Source organism: Berghia stephanieae, chromosome 4 (assembly GCF_034508935.2).
Source record: "Berghia stephanieae isolate SIO BIC M18660-M18661 chromosome 4, UCSD_Bste_1.3, whole genome shotgun sequence".
NCBI lineage: Eukaryota > Metazoa > Mollusca > Gastropoda > Nudibranchia > Aeolidiidae > Berghia > Berghia stephanieae.
In genome coordinates this window covers 55,509,462-55,517,759 of record NC_088363.1, presented here as the reverse complement: position 1 = coordinate 55,517,759, position 8,298 = coordinate 55,509,462, and the positions used below count along the sequence as shown (strand labels likewise).

At 36.3% G+C, this 8,298-nt stretch overlaps 1 protein-coding gene across 1 annotated transcript in view; it reads left to right on the top strand.

Moving 5' to 3' along the window:
• LOC144972042 (carbonic anhydrase-related protein 10-like) overlaps positions 1 to 8,298 on the top strand; it is a 78,904-nt gene that overhangs the window by 56,040 nt on the left and 14,566 nt on the right. The gene's annotated exons all lie outside the window — the stretch shown is intronic.

The window sequence follows — 8,298 nt, the reverse complement described above, 5'->3', positions numbered from 1 at the left end:
CGTCTGTCAAATTATTTCTCATTATTCATTCAAGAGAAACCGATGAAATATATTCTAACGTCTCAAAATTCGGGGTAAACTTCGGAATAAACTGGATATTCAACATTGACCATTAAGTGTAAATCATTAAACTTCTTTGGAATTTTATTTTACGATTTATGAAAATGAATCGACATATGTAACATATGTGCAGTTTCTAAAATTCTTAAGTCACAAATTTTGGAACTATAACTAGATCTATTTTGATTCTAATTTCTGTGGAAGTGGGTCATAAATATTGATCACATGAATGTACAATGTATTTTACATCAAAATGAAAGGGTAAATACTCTGTCCTACTTTGGTTTACTGTCGTCTTTTGGTTATGAATCCTTTTTATAAAGCGAAATGTCCATTAAACGAACTCAAAGCGCCTTAAATTGGATCCCAAGCCGACAGCAACACTTAACGTGAAGGACGACCATATAACGCCAGTTAGGGGAAATTACGATCTTTTTCCGAAAGAGACAACGCTGTTAACTCAATTTACCCTTGAGTACGGTGAGAGAATGTGAGTAAAGAGCCCTTTCCAAGGATTCAACTATGCGTCGCTCAGAGCGGGACTCGAACCCCGGTCATTCCGATCCGAAGACGAGTGTCATGCAAAAAGACTACATAGACGCACACATACACTGGCCAACTTTGGTTTACTGCCTTATTTGTTTTTCAATCCGATTTTATTAGTCTTACTAATCTCATTTAGAGGCCATTGAATGTAAAACAAAGTGGCAGCTAAAGGACAGATTTGATCATGGCAAAATGTTGTTAAGAGGTTATGAAATTATATTACGGAACTAGATGAAATAAACATCCTTGTTGTCTTCTTGACTTAAGGTCAACAGCCGCTGACAAGTAGACAAACCTAATGATTATTTGTTTCGATTTGTTTCCAATTCAGCGATGTAAATGAATCATTAAGTAATCATACTGTACTTAATTTATAGTAAACGTAAGTCATATAGCCAGACTCAGACCAGTATATATAATATATATTTGTGTGTGTGTGTGTGTGTGTGTGTGTGTGTGTGTGATATTATTATATAAAATAAACATTTATATAATATATATATATATATATATAATATATATATATATATATATGATGAACCACATCTGAAACCCCATCCATCAAACCCACTCTTGGTAGCCAGCAGAAATACAAGATTTGCTCTTATAATCTATTCAATCGTAGAACACTATAACAACAACAACAATAATAATTTCACCATAGTGACAAATCGCTTAATGCTTCACGGACCATCAGAATGAGTTCTCTCCAAGAGCATCCTCTAGGAACGCCGTTTGTCATAATTTGCGAATTTGTTTATTCCACGAGAGCTGGGGTAATCGCCCAAAATTAAGCTTACAATTTCTCTCCGCCGACTACGAATCGACAGTGATGAATGGGAAGATTGCAGGCCGAGAACGCCGATACTTGCAGTCGGTATCGATAATTCAATCACTGGAAAGTCTGGCCGATTATCTCTTTGATTTGAAAGCAACGGCGAGATTGGAGGCGGTGGCTATGATTTTACATCGTAGAATACAACTACCAATGTATCAGACACTTAAAGAAGTGCTCATAACATAGATAGGTGAAGGAAAATAATATTAGCGTTTGATTTTCCATCATCGAAATCGCGGAGTGAAATGAATAAAAAGAAATAAGATTAATCAACTTTAGCGAATCAATTTTTACAATTGATCAAACTCGACCTTCAATATGGCTTCTTTAACAATGACCAATTTACGCATCTAATTAATTATTGACACTCAAAGGAAGACTGGAATAACCAAGACGTCAGCCGCATGCTAAGCGACTATTTCAAGACAGTGCGGAGAAGAATCAAATACGGTACCTCTTGGTACACAGCAATGACCATACCGCTGGGCTATATTAACCCAATCAATTACTATTGTTAACACAAATAAGTAACAAAAACAATAAAAAATAATACTAGTGTATAACATAACATTATATAACACCGAGTTATTGGTTGCCTAGACCTAAAGACATTTGGATACACTCTGAATATTGAAAAGGAATGTATAAAATTATGCCAAACCTCATTTAAACCCAAAACGGAAACTAACGTATGTCTTGTGTTAAGTATTAAAAGCTTTATATTATATTTTTACAATCATTATTCCTTCGATGTGAGCTTCAGGCAACATAATTTAATTTCCTGTGATTTGTGTAAATGCCTATTAATAATAAAATTAATAATACCTTGGAGCTTTCGTGTTGAGTCTGGAATGAGTTCACAATAAACTGCTGTGCGACATTGGGAGTGGGCGTTAGAACGAGTTCGAAATTTCACACGCAGGAATTCAAGAATACTACTCTCATTAAAATGGGTCACTTATCTCAAACATGTCATTTCTCATCAAGATTAATCCTTATTTACATCAACTGGTGAAAATCTAACCGACATCAAAATATTCTAACTTAAGAATGATCATTGTGGTAAAGATATCATTACGCGTCAAAATCTATTTTTAGTAAAACCGGATGCATGCGAGAGAAGAAAAAAAGTGAACTCTGTTTTTTTTTTGTGTGTGTGTTTTTATATATATAAGGACAATAGGGACGCCTCATAGAATGTTTGCTATTATGCCATAGTTAATTCACGGTTTCTCCGAAAGAAATTATGTAAGACGCCGTTGGACAGTTGATTTCTTTTGCTCGTGAGAAGTGATGGAACTAGTTCCCGTGTATCTTACATCGCTCGATGTTACTATATTATATTTTGATTGTCTGACGCGGTGAAATAAAAAATATTTTGCAAATAGATCAAGGCAGAAGATTAGATTAAAGAATACATATCAACTGATGATAACAATTCCATTTTCAAGACCATTGTCGGTTGTTGAAACAAATAAGTCACTAGTCCTTAGTAATCCAACAAGAAAAGTTGGACAGAACGCTTTTTAAAAAATTGAGGGCATGTTATGAAATGTGTGTAACTTTACATAATTATTTTGCAGTATTTCGCTTTTGAGTGACTTGAAAAAATAATTCAGTTGTGCAATTCAATCATTATCATTATAACATTCTTACGTAGCTATTAAAAAATCACCGTTTGTGGCTGGTAGGTCGCCCCAAAATCCGTCCGTCGGTTAACCTAGCTAAAAAAAATGAAAATAGAATACCAAACCCACTCGGCCTAAACAATACGTACGCTCATGCCCAAATCCGTGCAGCATTAAATTTATAGTCGTACAGCCTAATACATTTTCAAAATAAAGTTTATGTGACAACGATGTGGTAGAATTTTTGCTTCGGTTTATTTAAAAAGACAAATCGTGTGGACGTTTTGAGTTTCTCTCTTATCAAACGACAAACAGATTAATATAACACGAAAGGCATGATAACAATGGTTATTAAAACGTGTTGAAACGGTGTAACTATTGATTTTGAACCCCTTGTTGTTTTTAGAATCCCATTTAGTGGATATACGCTGTATAAATGCTGACATTTTGAAAGAAATTAATGTGATCTTTTGGATACTTAGATTAACATTTCGGATTTGTGGCGAGGCATGTCCGGCTTTGGGACATGGGGTAATGTGGCAAATTCGTACAAGAGAGAAAACACGTTTTAAACGCTTTTTATATTTACTTTACTGACAAAATTCGTAATAAATGACACATTTAACACATCTGCTTATCATTAAAATCAAAATTGTACACGAGTGATAGAGAAAATACTTTCACAGAATCGATTTATTATAGTGGTGCAAATTTAACGATTGTGTGAAAAATCGTGGTAGACTAGATAAAGATCTGAACAAGTGTGTATGAAAGGTGCCAGACAAAGCAAGAAAAAAAAATACAAGATAAAATACCATCCCAAAAAGTCGGTCGACCACACTTGTTCAGATCTTTATCTTACGAGGTCGACTGATATTTTGGGATGTTTTTTTTTCTTTTATTTTTCTTTCTTGCTTTGCCTGGCACCTTTCATACACACCTGTGCAAATCCTTATCTTACACCTTAATTTCTTATCGTGGTAGACTACTTCGTTGGAAAAGAAACGCAATTCCTACACGATCGATTAGCTTCATTTATGACAATATTTCGAATGACAGTTCATAATGACCGGTATGAATGTGTCGATTTTTATGTGAAGTTTAAGATCTTTTGATTATAAAAAATTCAATTCGCCGTGAAAAAGAGTGTATTGAAAAATATTTATGTGACACACTCTAAAGCGTATGGATGTGGGGCGACCCAACCTACTTAATTTCATAATATCTGTACAAAATGTTTAATGATACTAATGATCAGGATATTCTTTGTATTCTTTTTTTTATGCATGGTGAAGTTTTCTTCTCCATTTGAACATGACGTTGGATAGGTGAGTCTATATTATTTGATTTGGTGGAAAGTAAGTCGCAATAGAAAATCTTCATATACAAGGAACACAAGTTATCTTACCTTATTCAGCTCTGAATAAAATAAAAATAAGGGCTGAAATATAAAAGGTAATAAATTCGTTTTCCCCATACCAAAGGAGACGGTTTATATATTTATTGTTGCTACAGCCAGTAGCTAAGACCAAATGTGATTGAATGGGTGCTAAAAGGTTATTGGAGTGTACTTTATCTCTGCTCTGTATCTCGAATTTCTTTTTATCATTTTTTTTTCTGGAGGTCGATGAGGGATAAAGAAGAGGCCAGATTTGAAGAAACTGGCACAGATTTACAGGGTTATTTTCATTGCAAAAAACATTGCAAGATTAACATGTATGTTTATAAAGCCTGAACATAGTATTAGACGGTCTACTTAATAATGTTGAGGGCCATGGAGTTTATACGGATTTATATAATGCTAAACCAATAGCAACAATGGAGAGCAGAAGTCGTGACGCCTTCCTCTTTTCCGATTCAAAAATCATTGGAAGTGTGTAAATGTGTACGGCTATGTGGTGTTGTGGGATTACAATTGCTTTTGGATCGAAAGGTCCTGGGTTCTAGCCTCGCTCGGCGCATTGTTGAGTCCTTGGAAAAGGCTCTTTACACACATTCTTTCATCGTACTTAGGTGTAAAATGAGCACCTGGCCGTTAAGATCGTTTTTGGGGGATATTGTAATATCGCCTAACAGGTATCATGTCTCGTTCTACATGTTACGTGTGGCTGTTGGTCAGGGACCCTTTGTAAAGCGCTTTGAGCACTATTAGCTGATATTGCGCTTTATAAAAGCTCAAGTTATCTTTATTTTGTTTTGTTTTTTAAACCAGTCCTGGAGAGGATTAACTCTAAAAAGGTCAAAATTGAATCTCAATTTGTCAGGATTGATGGGCAGATTATTATAATCATAGGGCGTAGAAGAGCGGGGATCGATGATCTTTATTGACGATCATCATTAATGTATGCTAGACAATGCCATTACATTGAAACCAGATGATCAGTTGCATAAGATAGGTATCTAGTCCTCCTGAGAACTGGTGTTACCCTTCCAAGAAGATCGGAACCAGTATTTAAATTTCGACATAACATTTTTGTTGCCTATTGCAAATACCACTCATTAGATAGCAAGTCTAACGCAGCTAATAGTTAACCAGATCTAACAGTCCTAGCCACCAAATCACTGCCTATTGAAAGGAGGTGGCTACAAAAAAAATTCAAAACACAATACCTTGACAGACACCAGCCGTTTTGCTTCTGATGGCCAATGCCCCAGCAAGAATACTACCAGGACACCCTACCTAGCAATACCCATACGCAATGAAAACTATGTTTATGAATGCATTTCAAAATTTATTTAAATTTATTAAATAATATACTTTTAATCCAATAATCAATCATTCTTTCTTGAGATTGAAAGATTTAGTGGCGTTTCGTCAAAGTTTTTGGCTTATTAAAATGCAACAATTATGAACATTCATATATTATATTGCAACAATTACACCGTGCTCAATGTGCTTTAAAACCTTTCATTCGATCCCCACAGGCAACAACGGTGGTAAACATTGATTTCAAACATAATATTGCCTGTTCACCATCACCACCACGACCACATTCACCATCATTATCGACGAATCACCATCATCATCATCATCATCATCATCATCATCATCATCATCACCATCATCATCATCATCATCATCATCATCATCATCATCATCATCATCATCATTATCATCACCTCCACCACCAACACCACGACAACCACCACAACCAACACCACACCACCAAAAATAACAACTACATCACAACCACTACCATCTCCATGATTAGTAGTAATAATCTATTCTATAAGGATAAAGATCGTTGTGTCTTATATTTACTTTGTTTTATTTTCATGGTTTTTACCTCCCCTGACTGGGAATACCAGAGTTAATTTGATGGACTCTCACTAAACGGCCAATAAGTACTCACGTTTGTTTATCGTTCTTATCATTGTGCGCAGAGTGGTCACTGACTAGCCACAACGTCCACTCACTGTTGTCCTGTTGCTGTTATTATTCATGTTCTTGCTTGGTCCGTCCAGCCATGGAAAATGAAGGGGAGATAACTTTTCATCGCGGATGGAGTCCATGCCTGTAGTTATGACTCACGGTGATCTATATATCTACAGTGAAAACCAGTTATATTGAAAGCCAAACATAGGACCCACAAATGGTTAAACCGAAAATTAATCCAATTTCTTTTCTTTTTTTTTTCTTTTATATTTCATTTGCGGCTTTGAGCAAGAGGTGCAAAGTGAGTCCTTGCTTAATGCTTTTTACTCACATTAATCCAGAGTGCTCTGGTGTAAAATGAGTACCTGGCCGTTAACAGCGCTGTCTATGTCGAAAAACAATTGTAATTTCACCTCACGGTCGTCATGATTGGTCCTACACTTTATGTGTTCTTTTGGCTCTGGTAACCGTTGTATAGCTCTCTGAAACGATTTTTTTTCAGAGATAGCGAAATCAGAAGCGACTGAATTGTAGAATAAAAGATTTCTTATACTCTTGCTTTCCGGAATTCGAACCTTGTTCCCAACTCGAGACAGCGGTTGGGAACACGTTCGGAATTCCAAAAAGCAATTGTATTATTCCTTGATTCTAACTAAATTTTCAACAATTTCTTAAATTGAATTATGTTTACACCGAACAAATAGCGATATCCAGTTCTACGAACTTCGGTTTAACGGATTATTACTGTAGTCTTCATGGGCAGACAGAGAGGGCTACGTATAGTTGGCTGACTACGGTAGTCATCGACGGCCGAGTGAATTTGTCCAACAAATCTAGTTTATGAAGATGGTTTAAGGGCCCATAAAGGGAAATGAAAAAAATGGCGCGGAAGATAGTGATGAGGAGATTGGAAAGGGACCGGGGTGGACAAGGGAGTTGGAGGTGGGGGGGGGGGGGGGGGTACAGTAAGGGAAGACTAGAAGGGGAAGGGGGTAGGTGAGGGTGGAAATGTAAACTGTTTGCGTTTGACTATATGTACCATTACTGATGGGGAGGGATAGACTAAAAGAGAATGTGGAGGAAGAGGAAAACAACACAAGATGTAGTATGTTGTAGTAGAAGTAGTAGAAGTAATCGTAGTAGTTGTTGTGTTTGTAGACGTAGTAGCAGTAGTAGAAGTAATGATTGTAGTTGTAGTAGTAGTAGTAGTAGTAGTAGTAGGAGGAGGAGGAGGAGGAGGAGGGGAGGAGGAGGTAGTAGTAGTAGTAGTAGTAGTAGTAGTAGTAGTAGTAGTAGTAGTAGTAGTAGTAGTAGTAGTAGTAGTAGTAGTAGTGGTAGTAATAGTAGTAGTAGTGGTAGTAATAGTAGTAGTAGTAGTAGTAGTAGTAGTAGTAGTAGTGGTGGTGGTGGTAGTAGTAGTAGTAGTAGTAGTAGTAGTGGTAGTTAGAAAAAGAAGAAAAAGAAGAAGAGCCAGCATCACCGACCATTTAATATTCCTAAATAAAGCTACCGCAAGTTCCTTATTCGAAATATTTGGATGGGGGTTAAACTCTTATAAACTGGCCAAGCTCGCCTGATTGGAGGAATGGTCATTGATTTCGTATCGATCACTTGACGCTTTGTGGACATATTACACAGAAGATAAACTGACGAAAGGGAGGCAACCAGGCAATTTGCTTAGAAGGAGGGGCGGTAATTCCATGGCTCCGCTGCGTAAATACGTGCGTCATCTTTAGGCGTCATTTATTCAGAAACTTACGTTGTAGATTAATCATTCGCTTAAATCACAGATTTTTAAAATAATAAATCAACTTTTTGTTTACGTTTCCATCCCTTTTATTCATTATTTT